Source organism: Bubalus bubalis, chromosome 14 (genome assembly GCF_019923935.1).
Source record: "Bubalus bubalis isolate 160015118507 breed Murrah chromosome 14, NDDB_SH_1, whole genome shotgun sequence".
In the NCBI taxonomy this organism is placed as follows: Eukaryota; Metazoa; Chordata; class Mammalia; order Artiodactyla; family Bovidae; genus Bubalus; species Bubalus bubalis.
The window spans coordinates 35451709-35474203 of NC_059170.1; the positions used below are offsets into that span (position 1 = coordinate 35451709).

Below are 22495 nucleotides of genomic sequence, written 5' to 3' on the forward strand. Positions count from 1 at the left end.
TATATACCCATCAACAATCTTCCCAAACTGTAATGTATGGACTCTCCTAATATTGTCATATTATTTAGCTATTTTATTTGTATGCCTATTTTAGGTCTTCTCATTAACTAAACTGTAATCTTCTTGATGCTAGAAACTCTCACTAATACATCTTTAAAATCCCTATATGGTGTTAGAAAGGGTTCTAATTTCATTCTTTTACAAGTGGTTGACCAATTTTCCCAGCACCACTTGTTAAAGAAGTTGTCTTTTCTCCATTGCATATTCTTGCCTCCTTTGTCAAAGATAAGGTGTCCATAGGTGTGTGGATTGCCTGAGCAAGTAGCACAGTAGCGCCAGGTAGTAAACAAGCATTGTTGTTGTTTAGTCCCTAAGTCATGTCCGACTCTTTGCAATCCCATGGAGTGTAGCCACCAGGCTCCTCTGTCCATGGGATTTCCCAGATGAGAATATTAGAGTGAGTTGTCATTTCTTCCTCCAGAGGGTCTTCCTGACCCAGGGATTGAACTTGTGTCTCCTGTGTCTCCTGCACTGCAGGTGGATTCTTTACTCTCTGAACCATCAGGGAAGCCCCTAGTAAACAAATACCCAGTGACTAATAATATTTAATGGGATAGAAATACATTAATACATAATGTGTTATACATTAATTCTTTAGGTGGTAGAGACAGTTTGTAAAGCAGGAAGTATATGAATCTTATTACTGTAAAAAATATTTTTCTATATATTTTTCTGTATAGAGACAGAAAAAATTACTAAAGGAACTTATATCCAACAAGCCTGTCATTTCTGGGTAATGGCTTATGGATAACATTTTGTGTGTTTCAGGGATTTTAATTAATAGATTTCCAAAATTATATACATCCCAGTGTCCATATCAGAATTATTTATAACAAAAAGATATGGAAACAACCTAAATGCCCATTAACAGATGAATGGATAAAGAAGATGTTGTATGTACACACAGTGGAATATTACTCAGCCACACATAGAAAGGAATAAAATTCTACCATTTGCAACAACTTGGATGGACCTGGAGGGTATTATGTTAAGTGAAAAAAGACAGAGAAAGATAAATACTGTGTGTTATCACTTATACGTGGTATCTAAAAAAAAGTTTATGGATAAATATAACAAAACAGAAACAGACTCACAGACATAGAGAACAAACTAGTATCTACCAGTGGGGAGAGGGACAAGATTGGAGTGGGATATTAAGAGGCACAAACTACTGTGTATAAAACAAATAAGCTACAAGGATGTATTATCTTCACAGAGAATATAGTTAATATTTTATAATAGTATAAATGGAATGCAACTTCTAAAAACTGTGAATCACTGTATTGTGCACATGAACCTAATATAATATTGTACATCAGTTATACTTTAATAAAAATAAATAAAAATTTAAAGAGACTTCCAAAGACTCAACAGCTGGCAGGTGTGATGTGCTGTGCTCTCTCACTTCCATCCTCCCCAGTGCTACCTGAGGGCCGTCAGGGTTCCTGTAATCACCTCAATTGGAAATGGACCAAAGGAGCCTTCTCAAGTCCAGAATCTATATTTGTTAATATCCTTGGTGTGACCGCCTGTCTCAAGCTCTCCCAGTTGGGTTCCGACAGCTTGAGTGAATGCAGCACTTTTCAGTGATGCATAAAACTCCCTCTTAGTGCTGCTTAGTGTCTCCTCAGTAAAGGATTCTCAGAGGAGCATAGAAACTGCCTGGTCTTCATTCAAGAACTCTCCCAAATAGGGGGTGGAAGATCCCAGGTGATCCTCTGGGCAGAAGAGAAAGAAGTTCCCCATGGAGGCTCTCCATTCTACATCTTCTACCACCAACATGCATCTTACAATAGAGAAAACACATTGTTAAAAGCATTATAACCTATATTGAAAATATACTGAAATGAGTTCTTTGTCCAAGTCTTGCCAAGTTTGCATGCTTTTCCTAGTATTTATTTTTGCTCTTTGGGAGTCAAAGCATAATCATCTTTAAACTGTCTATTCTGGATTTTTTTGTTTATACTTCCTCTCAGATTCCTGGGATAGTTTTTTATCTCTACAATGACTGGCATAGAACAACTCCAGACATCTGTAAAAGGTCTTACCTAATTTCTTTTTTTTTTTTTTAAGTATTTTTTTTTTTTTAGTATTATCTTTAAACATTTCAAAGGATTAAAAATCAGAAAACTATAGAGTAAGACTGGTTCCTCTTTATTATTTAGCAAATATTTTTTGGTACCTTCTATGTAACAAGCCCTGGGAAAAAGTGAATTAAAATACACACTTTTCTTGTCTTCCAGGAGCTTAGAGTCTAGTAGCCTTCAATCTCACTCACCTCTAGAAGTAGTGTCCCTTTTCTCCAACTGTCATCTGTCTATGCTATTATTGTTGTTGCTACTGTTTAGTCACTAAGTTGTGTCCAATGCTTTGCAACCCCGGGGAATGTAGCTTGCTAGGCTCCTCTGTCCATGAGATTTACCATTCAAGAATACTGGAATGGGTAGCCATTTCCTTCTCCAGAGGATCTTCACGACCCAGGGATTGAACCCACGTCTCCAGCCTTGGCAGGCAGATTCTTTACCAGTGGGCCACCAGGGAAGCCTATGCTCTATGCTCTGTAAATTTTCCAAAATCAAAGCTTTGCATACGCACTAAACAGAAATATCAGAAGGAAAGGAATTAGGGGAAAAGGAGAGGTTGCCTCACATATTGTCTTCCTAGTTATTGGTTTAACATCTACCTTTACAAGTGTATTGCAAACTCCATCAGGGCAGAGACTATATCTTTTCATTCATTGCTTTATCTCCAGCACATAGAACATTGACTGGCACAGAGGAGGCACTCAACAAATACCGATTGATTTGTTGAATGAATGAATGGACTTAGGAACATTGCCTGACAGGGAATTCACTGGCTGTCCAGTGGTTAAGACTCGGCACCTTCACTGTCATGGGTCTGGGCTCAATCCCTGGTCAGGGAACTAAGATCCCACAAACTGTGTGGTGGGGGGGGTGGGGGGAGAACATTGTCTAACAGATGCAGGTGCTTATTTATGGATAGTTAAATGAATAGGTGGTCTGAGCAGATGAGTGGATAAGCATATAGATTAGCTAACAGTGGGGATGAATAGGTAAAAGGGTGGGAAGGTCGAGGAGTGGATGGATGGGTCAGGTGGTGGGGTAAGCAGATACATGGTTGGGTTGATGCATATGTGGTTGGTTGATTTTAAAAATGGAAAGTTTCAGTACAGTTACCAAGATTCTCGTGATAATGTTTGTAAAGAGGTTTGAATTTTCTCTAGTCAGGAAGAAATCACAGAAGCACCACCATAGTTTGGAGAAGCCCACGGCCTGAATATTCCTAAATCACACCCCACACCCAGGTCATGAGGCTCCAGCAGCACACATGGTTCAAACCAGGTACATTTTGCTGCCCTCACCCATTCTTACTCCTGGCAACAGCATCTATTTACCCTTTGAAGAACCACCCACCCCTCCAAATATGATCTCATGAGTGCACAAGAACATGAGCTGGACTACTTGGATATTTTGAACCTGAAGCCGGAAAACACTGTATTTGCTTCCTAGGGCTGCCATAACAAAGTACCACAAATTGAGTGGCTTAAAACAGTAGAAACTTTTTATCTCATAATTCTGGAGCCTAGAATTTTGAAATCAAATTGTTGACAGGGCGTTGCTCCCTCTGAAATCTAGCAGAGAATCCATTCTGGCCTCTTCTAGCTTCTGGTGTTTGCTGGAAATCCTTGGCCTCCCTTGGGTTTTAGTTGTGTCGCCCCAATCTCTGCCTCCATGGTCAATCACCATCTTCTCCCCATGTCTCTGTCTCTTCTCCTCTAATACGGGCACTAGTCATGTTGGATTTGTCACCCCACTCCAATATGACCTTGTCTAAACTCAAAGAACCTACTTCCCAGTAAGATCACATCTGCAGATATTGAAGAGAGGACCTCCACATATCTTTTGGCCAATACAATTCAATGCCTAACAGACACGAAGCCTGAAACCATTTGCCTGAAAAGAGAAGCCTAAAGTGATTTGATCTCTATATGCCTTGGTTCCTGTGCTTTCCACAGTCTAATGGGGAGTTTTCCTTGAGTCTGTGAACTGCAGCTACTTAACCATATATTTCAATTTTACTTGTTTACTCTTTTAAGACAGAATTTGTGTTGTCTACAACCAAAATATCCTAACAGCTAGACCTAGTCCTCCAGGACAAAGGAATTGGGTGTAGTACACACACAAACACACCACAAACACACACACACACGCAGTCATCTCTCCTTCGACCTTGATGAGTGAGCTTGTCAAGAAGAGGCCAAGGGGTTCCTTTGTCAACTCAAATGAAAACAAAAGGTCTTTTCCAGTACACTTTACTTAACCTTGGGGGCTCAGATAGTAAGGAATCTGACTGCAACGCAGGAGACCCAAGTTTGACCCTAGGTTGGAAAGACCCCCTGGAGAAGGAAATGGCCGCCCACTCTAGTATTCTTGCCTGGGAAATCCCATGGACAGAGGGGCTTGGCAGGCTACAGTTAGTGGGGTCGCAAAGAGTCAGACACAACTGAGCAACTAACAGTTTCAGTTTTCCTCTCCCTCTGTATTTTAGTTTAAGAATCTTGAACAGTTCATCAGCTGGATTGTGTTGAATCCTTGTCTAAACTTATCATAAGGGTATTGTGAAAACTAACTAGGGGAAAGAGGTTTGAAAACACAATATGACCAACAAAGTGTCATAAAACAGTGAAGGCCATACTTTGGTTGATGAGAACTGAGAGTAAACTGTAGATTCAGAAGACTCCTGTTAAAGGTCAATCTCTTATCCTTCTGTATTTTCCTTCGTAAACATTTTTATTACCTGAAATTGTGTTTTATTTGTATTTATTTATTTACTTGCCTATAATCACACTTTCCACTAGAAGACAAGTTCCCCTAAGTGGGGATTTGATTTCCCTAGCTGAAGTCTCCATAATGCCTGAATGAATGACTGAAAGAAGCTGATTTGTCAGCACTGAAAACAAATTGCTTAACCTGAGTGTTTGTTGTTTGCCAAGTTATTACAGGAATTAAGATGAACTAAGACTAGTAATAGGCTTCCCTGGTGGCTCAGATGGTAATGAAGCATCTGCCTGCAACGCAGGAGACCTGGGTTGGATCCCTGGGTTGGGAAGATCCCCTGGAGAAGGAAATGGCAACCCACTCCAGTACTCTTGCCTGGAAAATCCCATGGATGGAAGAGCCTGGTAGGCTACAGTCCATGGGGTTGCAAAGAGTCAGACACAACTGAGCAACTTCTCTTTATCTTTTCTTTCTTAAGACTAGTAATGCACAATGTAGCCTGGGGACCAGCGGCATTGGCATCATCTGGGAGCTTGCTGGAATGCAGGTTCTCAGGCCCCAACACAGACCCACTGAGTCAGAATTTGCATTTTAACAAGATACCCAGATGATTCATCTGCAAGGTATAATTTGAGAAGCCTTGAATGTGAAAGGTGCATGCTGCTGCTGCTAAGTTGCTTCAGTCGTGTCCGACTCTGTGCGACCCCATAGACGGCAGCCCACCAGGCTCCCCCGTCCCTGGGATTCTCCAGGCAAGAACAGTGGAGTGAGTTGCCATTTCCTTCTCCAATGCATGAAAGTGAAAAGTAAAAGTGAAGACACTCAGTCGTATCTGACTCTTAGCGACCGCATGGACTGCAGCCTACCAGGCTCCTCCATCCATGGGATTCTCCAGGCAAGAGTACTGGAGTGGGTTGCCATTGCCTTCTCCGGAAAGGTACATGAGACTGTTCTTTTATTAAGGTAAATGAAACTATAAAGCATATACACAGACATTATCACATTATTATATTGTTGCCATATGTCCCTCACTTTTTCACTTGTGCATCAAAAGACAGGTACCCTAAGGGCCTAGTAGAACATAATTTTTAATACAAGAGTGATAACAATGCATAATAATCTTAGAGGAGTTCTGATATACTGCTGGACAGAATATTAATGGATACAATCTTTCTGGTGAAAAATCTTTGCAATCATACCAAGACTCTATTTTTTACTCATTTTTGTTTATTTAAACATTTGGATGTCTGAGTCTTAGTTGTGGCATGCAGAATCTTTTAGTTGTGGCATGTGGGATCCAGTTCCCCGATCAGAGATCAAACCTGCATCAGGAGCATGGAGTCTTTGCCCTGAACCACTAGGGAAGTCCCCAAAACCCTTTAAATTTTTACATACTTGTACAAAAATTTAGCAAGATATCCAGCAGAGCCTTAAGTTGGAGGGCAATGGAAACAATTCAGAACAGTAGATAATGGATTAAAATAAATTATGCTTACCTAAACAGTAGAAAGCTTGTAATCATGTTCAGTATATATGCACATATGTGTTATTAGTACAATGACTAAGCAAGACTCATACATCATAATCTTTTAAAACTATTTTACTTGTTTCCCATTCTGCCTGTAGACACAAGGAGAAGGGGTATTTATCTTCTCCTCCTTGGGTGAAAATCAGGGCAGCTTTTATAAGATATCTGGGCCCTCTTAGATCTTAAAAAGTGCTCCTGACACTGGCTGGTCATTAAAAAAAAAAAAAGTTTGGTAAGGGATAGTCTAGTTTCATGTAAAAATTTAAATATCAACCTTCATTCAAAGTTAAAAAGTTCTCCTTCCTCCACCTGTGCTTCCCACAGCTTCACCACCTGCACTGCTAGTTCTTAAAGGAGGGGTAGGAAATTACACCGGAGAAGGCAATGGCACCCCACTCCAGTACTCTTGCCTGGAAAATTCCATGGATGGAGGAGCCTGGTGGGCTGCAGTCCATGGGGTCACTAAGAGTCGGACACGACTGAGCAACTTCACTTTCACTTTTCACTTTCATGCATCGGAGAAGGAAATGGCAACCCACTCCAGTGTTCTTGCCTGGAGAATCCCAGGGACGGGGGAGCCTCATGGGCTGCTGTCTATGTGGTCGCACAGAGTCGGACACGACTGAAGAAACTTAGCAGTAGCAGCAGGAATTTACACAAATAAAGGGTCGAGGAAGGCAGTACAGACAGAAAGAACTGTGTAAACAAAGATGAGAAGCAACAAAGAGCACACCTTTCTTGGCAGACTCCAAGAAAACCATCCTGCTGAGATACAGCCCTCTTAAATGGCAATAAACACTCAGAAGCTGCCAGAAATTCAACCTATCAAAACTAGGTAGAATTGGAATTTGCAAAAGGAATACTGCTTGTGTGTGCCAATAGTATTGTGAGCTATTGAGAGCATTGGTCTCAGAGTAAAACAGGTCCAAGTTCAAATTCCGTTTGCCACTTAATAGCTGAGTGACCTTGAGCAAATTGCTTAAGCTCCTTAAGCTTCAGTTCCCTCATCTATAAAATGTCCTCTTAGGTTGTGAGGATTAAGTGACATAATGCATGCAAAGAACTAGATACTGTGCCTGGGACACAGAAAGTACTCACCAAAAGGCTAAAAACGGCCTCCATGACTCAGGAAACTGCAAACTTGAGCTTATCCTCCATAGTGGTCAAGGATTGGAAGCAACTGTCATTTGCAATTCCTACTAAGAAGTGGAGGTTGCCATCTCCTGTTCCCTTCCCAAGAACCATTCTCTGCCCAGAAAAATGCAGGAGAGATATTCGTTGTAGCACTGGAAGCCTTATAGTAAGGCTCAGGCTCAAACTGGGCTCAGGAAAGACATTTCCTTTAAGTAAGTACTTAGAGAAGACAAATTTTTAGAGACCAGTGGAACTGGAGCCCAGAGAGCCCTTCCAGAAAGCTCTATAACCTTGGGATCTTCTTAAGATGCTGGATAGAGGTCAGGGAAGTGAAATCCAATAACAACAGATAACATTTCCCACCAGCATAGCAGAAGGGAAAAGGCAAGGAAGAAGGAGTGATTTAAAATATTTTTGAAAAATTATTCATTTTAAATTTTTAACAGGTTAAAATCTATACTTGATTAAAAGCAACAGATTCATACCCCATTCCTTGGCATACAGCGTCCTCCTGTTCCCAGAGGCAAATATTTCTAATTCTCTTAGCTCTTTCTCCTGGGTGTTAAATCTATATCTCTATACAGTGGAACCTCATTACTCAGTTCCATATTTGAGAATTTGTCCAGTCTTCCCTGGTGGCTCAGACAGTAAAGAATCTGCCTGCAATGCAGGAGACCCAGGTTCGATCCCTGGGTCAAGAAGATCCTCTGGAGAAGGGAATGGCTACCCACTCCAGTATTCTTGCCTGGAGAATTCCATTGACAGAGGAACTTGGCAGGCTACAGTTGATGGCGTCACAAAGAGTCAGATGTAACTGAACAACAAACACACACTACTAGCTAAACTTTATTTGTAACTCCAAAATTAATATTCAAGGTGCTTTTGCAGCAGACAACAAAAAATCTGAGTCATCTCTAACATGCTAGTGTCCAACTGAGGTGGAGCAAGACAGTAGATGGCTTTCTTATTTCATGTCTCACACAGATGTCTTCAAAAATAATCAATAAAGAACTTCCCTGATTGTCCAGTGGTTAAGAATCTGTCTGCCAATGTAGGGGCCACTGGTTCAATCCCTGGTCTAGGAAGATTCCACACGTCATTAAGCAGCTAAATCCACGTGCCACAACTACTGAACCCTGCTCATTCTAGAGCCTGTCCTGGGCAGGGCTCTAGAGAAGCCAACACAGTGAGAAGCCTGTGCACCACAACTAGAGAGTAACCTCTGCTCCCCAAAACTAGAGAAAGCCCGCATGCAGCAACAAAGACCCAACACAGTCAAAAATTAATAAATGAATAAATAAAATTTTTTAAATAATAATTAGTTAGAAATCTACAATAGTAGTATAAGAGAGATTTATTTGACCCAAATTGAGGACTATGGTCAGGGAGACAGCAACTCAGATTAATCTGAGGAACTGCTCTGGAGTAGCATGGTTTTCCACACAGTTTTATGTCTTGTCATAACAAAGAACATCAAGCAAGTCAGGGATATATCATTTCAAGTTTTCAAAAATAAACAAATAAGCACATACACAACAAGTTAGTATGTCCTTGGCACCTAGGAAGGGAGTCATCACTGAAGGAATACCAGCATTGGCATCACTTGAAGACAGGCATTTCAACTTTATTTTTAATGTGGACATTTCTTTACTTCTAGTCAATGCAATCTTTTTTAGTGATTAAAGCAGATGTACAATGTATGTTCAAGAGACCACAAACAAGCTGTTTCAGTTAACATAAAATTCAATTAAAATCATAATTAACCCAGAAACCAGGCATTCCCATACCTCAATAGGTGAAATTTTCCATCCATTATTTTTCCCTTTTGATGGTAAATCTTTCTATAGAAAGCACTAATGATCAAAATATTTGTCCCCTCAAGGCCAGGGAGGTTGCTGCCTGCCCTGGGCCCATCATGTCCCTCAGTGCTAGGCTTCCTTTTTTGTTGTTTACATATGTATAGAGATCTGCCTAAGAAGGAGATAGCCTGCCATCCAAGTGAGGGGCCTGTGCCAAGAGGAGCCACAGTGGAACAAAGCCTGAGCATGGTGGGAGCCAAGCAGAACATAGCCCCGGCGCATAGAGGAGATCCTAATCCCACGCACTGCCAAGGCAGGCCTGGCATGCAGGAGGAGTGCTGGGTGCTCTCCACTCAGAGCCACATCATCCACAGCTAGAGGGCAACTGGGTGGCCATGCTCCTGCTGCAGGTTTTGGAGTTTGAGGTGGACACAGTGAACTTTGTCCAGTTTTCAAACCACACAGGCCACTCTCCCTGGAAGGGCCAATTGTTGAACTCAGATGAACTCCCCAAGCTGTCAGATGGGCTGAAGCTGAATGACATGAAGAAATATGACAACGTGCTCACAGGTTACATGCGAGACAAATCCTTCCTGGCCATGGTGGTGGACATCCTGTGGGAGCTGGAACAGCAGAACTCCAGGCTTATGTGAGCAACCCCATGATTGGAGACAAGTGGAATGGAGAAGACTCCATGTACTTCCCTTGAGGATTTCCTTCAGGTTTACAGAGAGAAGGTCATGCTGGTTGCAGACATCATAACCCCCAACCAGTTCTGGGGCTTCCAGTGGTAAATAACCCACCTCCCAATGCAGGAGAACTACAAGATGCAGGTTTGATCCCTGGGCCAGGAAGATTCCCTGGAGGAGGACATGGCAACACACTCTAGTATCCTTGCCTGGAGAATCCCATGGACAGAGGAGCCTGGTGGACTACAGTCCATAGAGTGGCCAAGAGTCAGACATGGCTGAAGCAACTTAACACACACAAACGACCAGCTCAAGACTGCGTTGCTGAGCAGGAAGAAGATCCCTAGCCAGAAACAAGGCTTAGCAATGATGCACATGCTGCATTTGATGGGCCCCAACATGGTGGTCATCACCACCTCAGATCTGCTGCCACCCAAGAGGCAGAAAATACCCAGTCGAGCTGGGGAGCCTGAGGATGCTGACCACCGATGGCTCTGTGGTGACACAGTACATTCATGTGGAGATGAGCAAGGTGGACACAGCCTTTGTGAGTACTGAGGGCCTCTTCACAGCCATGCTCTTGGTGTGGACACACGGGCACCCTTAGGATCTCTGGGTGGTCTGTGAGAACACCATGTTGCCAGGTACCATGTTCTGCAGCGGACAATCAAGTGCACAAAAGCCAAGGCTGGGGACAGACCAAAGCCTAGCCTGGCCTAGCTGAAGCTGAGAATTGTCCAGAGCAAAAAAAAAAAAAAAATATCAAGAACCCAGAGATTATTGTCCAGGCCACAGTGTTATGAGTGATGCAGAAATCTGCCTCCTTAATGCCCATCGTTAGGTTTTCATCCTTGTGAAAAATGTAACGTCTACCTTAGACCTGTGACCGAAATTTGATTTTTCTTTTATGAGAAAAAAAAAGAAAGAAATTTGCCTGATTATTCAACTGGGGGATGGCAGACTGGGGGGTACAAGTCAGACACAGCTAATTGGGCATGCACAGGCATGCTAATTGGGGAACATTTTATAGGCAATGCATGCATGCATGCGTGTGCTAAGTTGCTTCAGGCATGTCTGACTCTTTGCAACCCTAAGGATTGTAGCCCACCAGGTTCCTCTGTCTGTGGGATTCTCCAGGCAAGAATACTGGAGTGGGTAGCCATGATCTCCTCCAGGGGATCTTCCCAACTCAGGGATTGAGCCCACATCTCTTATATCCCCTGTGTTGGCAGGTGGGATCTTTACCACTAGCACCACCTGGAAAGCCCTTCCAGGTTATGAAAGTGAAAGTGTTAGTCATTCAGTCATGTTGGAATCTTTGTGACCCCATGGACTGGAGCCCACCAGGCTCCTCTGTCCATGGAATTCTCCAGGCAGGTGTACTGGAGTGGGTAGCTATTCCCTTCTCCAGGGGATCTCACTGACCCATGGCTCGAACCCAGGTCTCTTGAATTGCAGGCAGATGCTTTACACTCTGAGTCACCAGAGAAGACTTTATAGGCTATAAATTTTATCAATTATGCTGAATTGTCACATAAACATTATTACACTTGTTTTTAGCAATAACCTTAAAGCATGTCCTGAATAACTTCATAGCCAGCAAAAGAATAATAATACCTACTATGACAAAGACGATCATTTGTAAAGCAAAGCAGGAAAAAAAGATCAGACGACCTTGTAGCCATTTTATCCTTTTGGGAAATTGTGTGTGTGTGTGTGTGTGTCTACTTTTCCAGGGTTGTTGATATAAGTGCAACAAGTAGTGTGAGCAATAGAATTATTGCTTCCTTGTTTAACCAGCAAAACTATGAGGCAGTTCTATTATCCAATATTATGTGGGCTAAGGAATTTAAGGATGTCTGCTATGCTGCAGTGCTTTTTGCAGTTCCCTCAACTATTTGATCAATGGTGGCTGATGGATTTCTAATCATATCTCTGTTTATACATACTCCTGCATTAGGAACCAAGATTGCCAAAATATTTTGACATGAGATATCTTATTATCATGCTAACATGGATCTCTTGACTCTGAAATAAAGAGAGAAAATGGATTCATCTCTTTACTATGTATAGACAATGTAGTAATATATTTTCCTAGTAAACATAAACCTTCTATTTGCTAGCTAGTTAAGACTATGTTCCCATCTCTAGGAAGGTGGATCAGCTCCAATATCACATACAAAGACAAAACCCGGGTGAGTACAAGTGGTCTCTCCCACAGTGCTTTCACTGCTAGCCTCATTAGCTGGAAGTTTTGTTAGCATGAAATTCAGCCATGGATCATTTCTCCTGCAGGCTTTACAAAAGCCATCTCTATAGTATTTGACACAAGGGAGTCACTGACATAATTCACTTGTGCTTTTTCTCATTAAGACATTTGTTAAGTAAATAAGAAACAGAATGAGGTGTCCTAAAGTAAGTTATGTCAAGTCTCTAAGGATCAAGGATCATATCAAAGGAGGGACACATCAATGTATAGAAGAATTTGTACCTGAAAGGTTAGGCCAGAGGGAGGTCAGTATAGGTGGATGGTAATGTTGGAAACATTTGAAAAGTCAGCGATATAGGTACTACGGTCTTGTACTATGGCCAATTGGTCTTGTACTAACAGAGGAATTTGATGGCAAATCCAACAATCAATTAGATTGCCTCTAGGAGTTATTGTTGTTGTTCAGTCGCTGTCATGTCCAACTCTTTGAGACCCCGTGAATTGCAGCGCACCAGGCTTCCCTGTCCTTCACTATCCCCAGAGTTTGCTCAAACTCATGTCCATTGAGTTGATGATACCATCCAACCATCTCATCCTCTGTTGCCGCCTTCTCTTCCTGCCTTAATCTTTCCTAGCATCAGGGTCTTTTCCGATGAGTTGGCTCCTCACATCAGGTGGCCAAAGTATTGGAGTTTCTCAGTCCTTCCAATGAATATTAAGAATTGATTTCCTTTAGAATTGACTGGTTTGAACTCCTTGCTGTCCAAGGGACTCTTAAGAGTCTTCTCCAACACCACAATTCAAAAGCATCAATTCTTTGGTGCTCAGCTTTCTTTATGGTTCAGCTCTCACATCTGTGCATAACTACTGGAAAAACCAAAGCTTTGACTGTACAGACTTTTCTTGGCAAAGGGATGTCTCTGCTTTTTAATATGTATTAATATCTAGTTTTGTCATAGTTTCTCAAGGAGCAAATGTCTTTTAATTACATGGCTGAAGTCACTGTCCATGGTGATTTTGGAGCCCAAGAAAATGAAATGTCACTCTTTCCACTTTTTTCCCATCTATTTGCCATGAAGTGATGGCAGCAGATGCCATAATCTTAGTTTTTTGAATGTTGAGTTTTAAAGCCAGCTTTTTCACTCTCCTCTTTTGCCTTCATCAAGAGGCTCTTTAGTTATACTCTGTGACAATTTTACTAAAGAATTTTCTTTTCATTCTCGGCATTAGGACAAAAGTATAGCTAGAAGCAAAACAATAGCTTTGCATTTTGAATAGGAGGACAAGTTTTTAGTACACAGAACAATTGAATTAGCAGCATGGGTCTTACAGGCCCAGTGTGGATTCCTGTGTCAGCTGTATGCCATTGCTGTCATCCTTTTGTCTTAGTGTGGGTGCCATTTGAGGTCAGAAGTCCTTTCTATACAACAGTCCAGTGCAGAAGCCCTTCTTAAGTAGGAAATACAAACTTAAGAGTCAATTCCCATCAGTTTCACTGTACATGAGCTACTTAAGAATACTTTTTTTAATAAATTTATTTTTTATTGAAGGATAATTGCTTTACAGAATGTTGCTGTTTTCTATCGAACCTCAACATGAATCAGCCATAGGTATACAAATATCCCCTCCCTTTTGAAACTCCCTCCCATCTCCCTCCCTATCCCACCCCTCTAGGTTGATATAGAGCCCCTCTTTGAGTTTCCTGAGCCATACAGCAAACTCCTATTGGCTATCTATTTTACATATGGTAATGTAAATTTCCATGTTACTCTTTCCATACATGTCAACCTCTCCTCCCCTCTCCCCATGTCCATAAGTCTGTTCTCTATGTCTGTTTCTCCATTGCTGCTCTGTAAATAAATTCTTCAGAACCATTTTTCTAGACTCCATATATATGTGTTGCTGCTACTGCTAAGTCACTTCAGTCATGTCCGACTCCGTGTGACCCCATAGACGGCAGCCCATCAGGCTCCCCCATCCCTGGGATTCTCCAGGCAAGAACACTGGAGTGGGTTGCCATTTCCTTCTCCAATGCATGAAAGTGAAAAGTGAAAGTGAAGTCGCTTGGTCGTGTCCGACCCTCAGCGACCCCATGGACTGCAGCCTTCCAGACTCCTCCGTCCATGGGATTTTCTCAGCAAGAGTACTGGAGTGGGGTGCCATTGCCTTCTCCATATATGTGTTAGAATATGGTATTTATCTTTCTCTTTCTGACTCATTTCACTCTGTATAATAGGTTCTATATTCATCCACCTCATTAGAACAGACTCAAATGTGTTCCTTTTTATGGCTGAGTAAAGGTCCATTGTGTATATATACCACAATTTCTTTATTCATTCATCTGTCAGTGGACATCTAGCTTGCTTCCACGTTCTAGCTATTGTAAATAGTGCTGCAATGAACAATGGGATGCATGTGTCTCTTTCAATTTTGATTTCCTCAGGGTATATGCCTAGGAGTGGGATTGCTGGGTCATATGGTGGTTTTATTCCTAGTTTTTTAAGGAATCTCCATACCGTCTTCCATAGTGCCTGTATCAATTTACATTCCCATCAACAGTGCAAGAGTGTTCCCCTTTCTCCACACCCTTTCCAGGATTTATTTTTTGTAGACTTTTTGATGAGGGCCATTCTGACCAGTGTGAGGTGATATCCCATTGTAGTTTTGATTTGCATTTCTCTAATAATGAGCAATGTTGAGCATCTTTCATCTGTTAGCCATCTGTATCTCTTCTTTGGAGAAATGTCTATTTAGGTCTTTTTCCCACTTTTTGATTGGGTTGTTTGTTTTTCTGGTATTGAGTTGTATGAACTGCTTATGTATTTTGGAAATTAATCCTTTGTCAGTTGTTTCATTTGCCATGATTTTCTCCCATTCTGAGGGTTGTCTTTTCACCTTGCTTATAGTTTCCTTTGCTGTGCTAAAGCTTTTAAGTTTAATCAGGTCCCACTCATTTACTTTTGTTTCTATTTCTATTACTCTAGAAGGTGGGTCATAGAGGATCTTGCTTTGATTTATGTCATCAAGTGTTCTGCCTATGTTTTCCTCTAAGAGTTTTATAGTTTCTGGTCTTACATTTAGGTCTCTAATTCATTTTGAGTTTATCTTTGTGTATAATGTTAGGAAGTGTTCTAATTTCATTCTTTCACATGTAGCTGTACAGTTTTCCCAGCACCATTTATTGAAGAGGCTGTCTTTTCCCATTGTATATTCTTACTTCCTTTGTCAAAAATAAGGTACCCATAGGTGCATGGGTTTATTTCTGGGCTTTCTCTCTTGTTCCATTGGTCTATATTTCTGTTTTTGTGCCAGTACAATCCTGTCTTGATGACTGTAGCTTTGTAGTATAACCTGAAGTCAGGAAGCTTGATTCCTCCAGCTCCATTCTTGTTTCTCAAGACTGCTTTGGCTATTCGGGGTCTTTTGTGTTTCCATATGAATTGTGAATTTTTTTGTTCTAGTTCTGTGAAAAATGCCATTGGTAATTTGAGGGATTGCATTGAATCTGTGGATTGCATTTGGTAATATAGTCATTTTCACAATATTGATTCTTCCTACCCAGGAACATGGAATATTTCTCCATCTGTTTATGTCATGTTTGATTTCTTTCATCACTGTCTTATAATTTTCTGTGTACAGTTCTTTCATCTCCTTAGGTAAGTTTATTTCTAGATATTTAATTATTTTTGTTGTAATGGTGAATGGGATTGATTCCTTAATTGCTCTTTCTGATTTTTCATTGTTGGTATATAAAAATGCAAGTGATTTCTGTGTATTGATTTTGTATCCTGCAACTTTACTAAATTCACTGATTAGCTCTAGTAATTTTCTGATACCATATTTAGGATTTTCTATGTACAGTCATGTCATCTGCAAACAGTGAGCAATTTACTTCTTCTTTTCTGATCTGGATTCCCTTTATTTCTTTTTCTTCTCTGATTGCTGTAGCTAGGACTTCCAGAGCTCTGTTGAATAATAGTGGTGAAAGTAAACACCCTTGTCTTGTGTCTGATCTTAGGGGCAATGCTTAATGCTTTCAGTTTTTCACCATTGAGAATAATGTTTGCTGAGGGCTTATCATATATGGTCTTTACTATATTGAGGTAGGTTCCTTCTATGCCTGTTTTTTGAAGACTTTTAATCATAAATAGGTGCTGAATTTTGTCAAAGGCTTTTTCTGCATCTATTGAGACGATCATATCATTTTTATCTTTCAATTTGTTAATATGGTGTATCACATTGATTGATTTGCATATATTGAAGAATCCTTGCATCCCTGGAATAAACCCAACTTGATCATGGTGTATGAGTTTTTTGATGTGTTGCTGAATTGTTTGCTAAAATTTTGTTGAGGATTTTTGCATCTATGTTCATCAGTGATATTGGCCTGTAGTTTTCTTTCTGTGTGTTGTCTTAGTCTGGTTTTGGTATCAGGTTGATGGTGGCCTCATAGAATGAATTTGGAAGTGCTCCTTCCTCTGAAATTTTTTGAAAGAGTTTTAGAAGGATAGGCATTAACTCTTCTCTAAATGTTTGAGAGAATTCTCCTGTGAAGCCATGTGGTCCTGGGCTTGTGTTTTTTGGGAGATTTTTGATCACAGCTTTAATTTCAATGCTTGTAATTGGGTTGTTCATAATTTCTATTTCTTCCTGGTTCAGTCTTAGAAGATTGAACTTTTCTAAGAATCTGTCCATTTCCTCCAGATTATCTACTTTATTGCCATATAGTTGTTCACAATAGTCTCTTATAATCATTTGTATTTCTGCATTTTTCATTTCTAATTTTGTTGACTTGATTCTTCTCTTTTTTTCTTGATGAGTCTGGCTAAGGGTTTGTCAATTTTGCTTATCTTCTCAAAGAACAAGCTTTTAGTTTTATTAATCTTTACTATTGTTTCTTTCATTTCATTTATTTCTGCTCATATCTTTATGATTTCTTTCCTTCTACTAATTTTGGGGGTTTTTTCTTCTTCTTTTTCCTGAAGTTTTAGGTGTAACATTAGGTTGTCTATTCGATATTTTTCTTGTTTCTTAAGGTAGGATTGTATTGCAATAAACTTCCCTCTTAGAACTGCTTTTGCTGCATCCCATAGGTTTTGAGTTGTGTTCTCGTTGCCATTTGTTTCTAGAAAATTTTTTATTTCCCTTTTGGTTTCTTCAGTAACCTGTTGGTTGTTTAGAAACGTGTTGTTTAGTCTCCGTGTGTTTGTGTTTCTTATAGTCTTTTCTTGTAATCGATATCTAGTCTCATAGCATTGTGTTCGGAGAAGATGCTTGATATGATTTCCATTTTCTTAAATTTACTGAGGTTTGATTTGTGACCCAGGATGTGATCTATTCTGGAGAATGTTCCCTGTGCACTTGGAAAGAAGGTGTATTCCTCTGCATTTGGATGGAATGTCCTGAAGATATCAATGTGATCCATCTCACCTAATGTATCATTTAAGACTTGTGTTTCCTTATTCATTTTCTGTTTTGATGATCTGTCCATTGGTGTGAGTGGGGTGTTAAAGTCTCCTACTATTATTGTGTTACTGTCAATTTCTCTTTTTATGTCTGTTAGTGTTTGTCTTATGTATTGAGGTGCTATCTTGGGTGCATAGATATTTACAATTGTTATGTCTTCTTCTTGGACTGATCCCTTGATCATTATGTAGTGTCCTTCCTTATCTCTTGTAATCTTCTTTATTTTAAGGTCTATTTGTCTGATTTGAGGACTGCTACTCCATCTTTCTTTTGCCTCCCATTTGCATGGAATATTTTTTCCATCCTCTCACTTTCAGTCTATATGTGTCTTTAGGTCTGAAATGGGCTTCTTGTAGACAGTATATATATGGGTCTTGTTTTTGTATCCATTCAGCCAGTCTATGTCTTTTGGTTGGAGCATTTAATCCATTTACATTTAAAATAATTATTGATATATAGGTTTCTATTGTCATTTTCTAATTGTTTGGGGTTGATTTTGTAGATCTTTTTTTCCTTCTGTTGTATTTCTTGACTATAGAAGTTGGTGTAACACTTATTGTAAAGCTGGTTTGGTGGTACTGAACTCTCTTAACGTTTGCTTGTTTAAAAAGCTATTTATTTCTCTATCAATTTTGAATGAGATCCTTGCTGGGTACAGTAATCTTGGTTGTAGATTTTTCCCTTTGAGTACTTTAAATATATCTTGCCATTCCCTCTAGCCTGCAGAGCTTTGCTGAAAGATCAGCTGTTAAACATATGGGGTTTCCCTTGTATGTTATTTGTTGCTTCTTCCTTGCTGCTTTTAATATTCTTTCTTTGTGTTTAGTCTTTGTTAGTTTGATTAGTATGTGTCTTGGAGTGTTTCTCCTTGGGTTTATCCTGTATAGGACTCTTTGTGCCTCTTGGATTTGATTGGTTATTTCCTTTTCCATGTTGGTGAATTTTTCAACTATAATCTCTTTAAAAAAATTTTCATACCCTTTCTTTTTCTCTTCTTCTGAGACCCCCTATAATTCAAATGTTGGTTCATTTGATATGGCCCCAGAGGTCTCTGAGACTGTCCTCAGCTTTTTTCATTCTTTTTACTTTATTCTGCTCTTTAGAAGTTATTTCCACCATTTTATCTGATTCATTCTTCTGCTTCAGATATTCTGCTATTGATTCCTTCTAGAGTATTTTTAATTTCAGTAATTGTGTTGTTTGTCTCTGTATGCTTATTCTTTAACTCTTCTAGGTCTTTGTTAATTGATTCTTGCATTTTCTCCATTTTGTTTTCAAGGTTTTTGATCATTTTACTATCATTATTCTGAATTCTTTTTCAGGTAATTTTCCTATTTCCTCTTCATTTACTTGAACTTCTGTGTTCCTAGTTTGTTCCTTCATTTGTGAAGTATTTCTCTGCCTTTTCTTTTCTTTTCTTTTCTTTTTTTTTTTTAACTTACTGTATTTGAGGTCTCCTTTTCCCAGGCTTCAATGAAAGTTCAATTCTTTCCTTGAAGAAGATTGAATTCTTTCTTCCTTTTGGTTTCTGCCCTCCTAAGGTTGGTTCAGTGGTTTGTGTGAGCTTCGTAGAGGGTGAAATTTGTGCTGAGTTCTTGTTTGTTTGTTTTTCCTCTGATGGGCAAGGCTGAGTGAAGTGGTCTTCCTGTCTCTTGATGACTGAGCTTGTATTTTTGTTCTGTTTGTTGTTTAGATGAGGCGACCTGCACAAGGTGCTACTGGTGGTTGGGTGATGCCAGGTCTTCAAGTGGTTTCCTTTGTGTGAGTTCTTACTATTTGATATTCCCTAGGGCTAGTTCTCTGGTAGTCTAGGGTCTTGGAGTCAGTGCTCCCACTCAAAAGGCTCAGGGTTTGATCTCTGGTCAGGAATGAAGATTTCACAAGTGGTTTGTTATGGTATGAAGGGAGAGTAACACAAATATCCAAAAACGAGAAACCAAAGAGGAACCCCAGATCAATGGCAGTTACAAAATCAGGCAAATAATAATTAAAATAATTTAATATACCCATGTATATATATACTCATGAGCATAGTGAAAGCAGTCCAACAAAAATAAAGCACAGTAGTGATCCAGTGAACAAAGGAAATCAAAAATTATATTTACCAGTTAAGAACAAAACTAACATGTGCATAAACTGGAAAACAAAACTAAAGCAAGGTGCCAAGTGGAGAATAAAGCAATGAAAACAAAAGTAACAAATGTGTTGAGAGGAAAGGAAAGAAAGAATAGATATACAAAGTTAAATAGGGGTAGATGAAAAAGATATATGTACATTAAAGATTAACTGCAAGGGGAACAGAATAGTAGGAAAGGCAAACAAAGGAATAAATGTAGAAAAAAATAACAGGTTTAAAAGATTAAAATTAATAAAAGAGGAAAATTCCACAGAACTGCAAAAACCCAATGTGGAAGTTTATGACAACAATAAAAAATGCGACTGAGAAGAACAAAAAAAAAGCTCAAAAGCTTAATTGGATTTCTTAGTGCCAATAAAATCATCAACTACAACAAGGTGGGGGGGATCCAAAAGAATCTACAGAACAAGTCAAAAAATAAGAATAGTAAATATTTTTCTTGAGTCGCTGCTGTCAGAGTCCTTTCCCATGCTGGGAATCACAGTCCACCTTACCTCCCTAGAATGCCTTCCAACACTGTGCTGATCTCTGGACCTGCTGTGGGGGCAGCTCAAATTCTAATCTGGTCCTACCCTTGTGTGTTCTTGCCTCCAATGTCCTCAGCTATCAGAACTAGTACGTTTTCTTTTGTGGAAGCTCTCAATAGCCTTTTATATATTCCATAGACACAGAGTCTGCCTAGTTGATCATATGAATTTAATCTGTAGCTTGTACAGCTGGTGAGAAGGTCTGAAGTCTTCCTTAGTCACACTGCCCCTGGGTTTCCATTGTGATTTTATTTCCACCTCCGCATGTGGGTCGTCCACTGGGGTTTAGCTCCTGAGGCTGCCCTGAAGGGCTTGGATTTGCCCCTATGAGGGCCAGGTGTGGGGGTGGTGCAGCTGCTTGGGTCGCAGGGGTTCTGGCAGCACCAGGTACTCACGGGGGTTGACGGCTAGGGCAGCAAGAAATATAGTGCTCTAGGAGGGTATGGCAACCAGTATTGGTTGATGCACTCCAGTATTCTTGCCTGGAGAACCCTTTCTCTGACAGAAGCCTGGCAGGCCACAATCAACAGGGTTGCAAAGAGTCAGACAGGACCAAAGCGACCCTGAGCGCATAAACACAAGACTTATTGGTTTTGTTTTGTTTTGTTTTTTGTTTGTTTGTTTGTTTTGCCTCTGGCAGCTCTGCCCCAGTGAGAGCTGAGCACGAAGGTGGTGCAGCTGCTTGGCTTGTGGGGGCCCTGGCAGCGCCAAGTGTGCAAGGACACAGACTGCCTCCGCTGCAGGAGTTATGGCCCTATCAGAGTCTTTTCTTCGAGCCTCATGTAGCTGGTGATCAGAAGGCCTCTTTGTCCAGTCTTTGTCCCTAGCTCCACCCATTCAGGCACTTAGAGGCATCCCTTGCCTTAGGTCCTTCTATGTTGTTCTACACGTCATGCACATAGAGGGGCCCCCCTAACAGGCGTCCTACTCTGTAAACTGGTGCATCAGGCACTTAAAGGGGCACCCTGGGTGGAGTCCTACTCTGTAGTTCAGAGCATCAGGTCTTTGATGGGCCGGCCTCTCTATTGTTCAGCTGCTAATGCTGGTATGTGGAGAGAGAAAGGCTTTGGTGATGGCTCCACCTCCTACGCCTGGCTCAGCAGTATCGCCTTGCTTTCATGGCTACCTGACTTTCCTCCACAGGCATTTTCCACCACGATCTCCTCCCTCACATCCCCTCAATCCATCTCTCTGCAGTTAGCAACAGCCGTTGCCCTGGGATTGCTCCACAATCCCTAAGTTCCATCTCCCAGCCGCTGCCCCTTCCAGGAGACCCACATTCCTGCCCGGCATATGTATGGCTGTGGCAAGGACTGTCTGATTCTCATTCCATTTAGGCTGCCACGAATCTGCTATTTCACTCTCAGCCTTAAATATTTCTCCTCTGACTCAGACAATTGCCCACTGTGGGGTTTGGAGCCCTGCTTCAGTGCCCCCACCCGCCGAGGGCAGGTCCAGTCCTACTAACACTCCTGTTTTTCCTCCTAGTTCCTTTGTCCTACTGAGTTTTGTGGGGTTCTATATATTCTTTTCCACTGGTCAAGTACTCCTGTCTGCTCTCAGCTGGTGTTACACATGCACTTCTATGTCTGAAGGTGTATTCCTGATGTATCCATGGAGAAAGATGTACTCCACATCCACCTACTCCTCTGCCATCTTGTTCTCCCATCAAGAATACCTTTCATCTATGATGGGAAGTCCTTTAAATGGTGTCTCTCTCAGTAAGCATGGTCTCCTGGAGGCAGATCATGTGGCATCTAATCTTCATCCAAAGATAAATTACTGTAATCAACTTCAGAAAAAGCTGAGAATATTCTTTCAATAATTCAATCAAATTTACAATAAAGTAACATAGCAACAACGAGGCACCTCAGGTGTAGGTAGTAAAAGCAAAACTTCAGTATAAACAAAACCTCAATATCCATAAAGACATATTATGGAAACATAATTTTCTCTCTAAATTATCTTCATTTTTACCAAATATAATAGTCAAATTAAGACTAATTTGTTTGTAAAATAAATCTGGTTCCAGTAAACTTGGCCTGATTACATAGGTGGAATTGATCATATAGGTTCTTTTAAATATGGTTTTGCTGGAACTTTTCAAGAGGAATCAAAAGTCCTCTCAAAGAGTAGCATTTCTCCAA

At 40.5% G+C, this 22495-nt stretch overlaps 1 pseudogene; it reads left to right on the plus strand.

The window, feature by feature from the left end:
• The first annotated feature begins 9644 nt into the window (after nucleotides 1-9644).
• On the plus strand, nucleotides 9645-10892 carry LOC102404703 (annotated as a pseudogene).
• Nucleotides 10893-22495: the final 11603 nt, after the last annotated feature.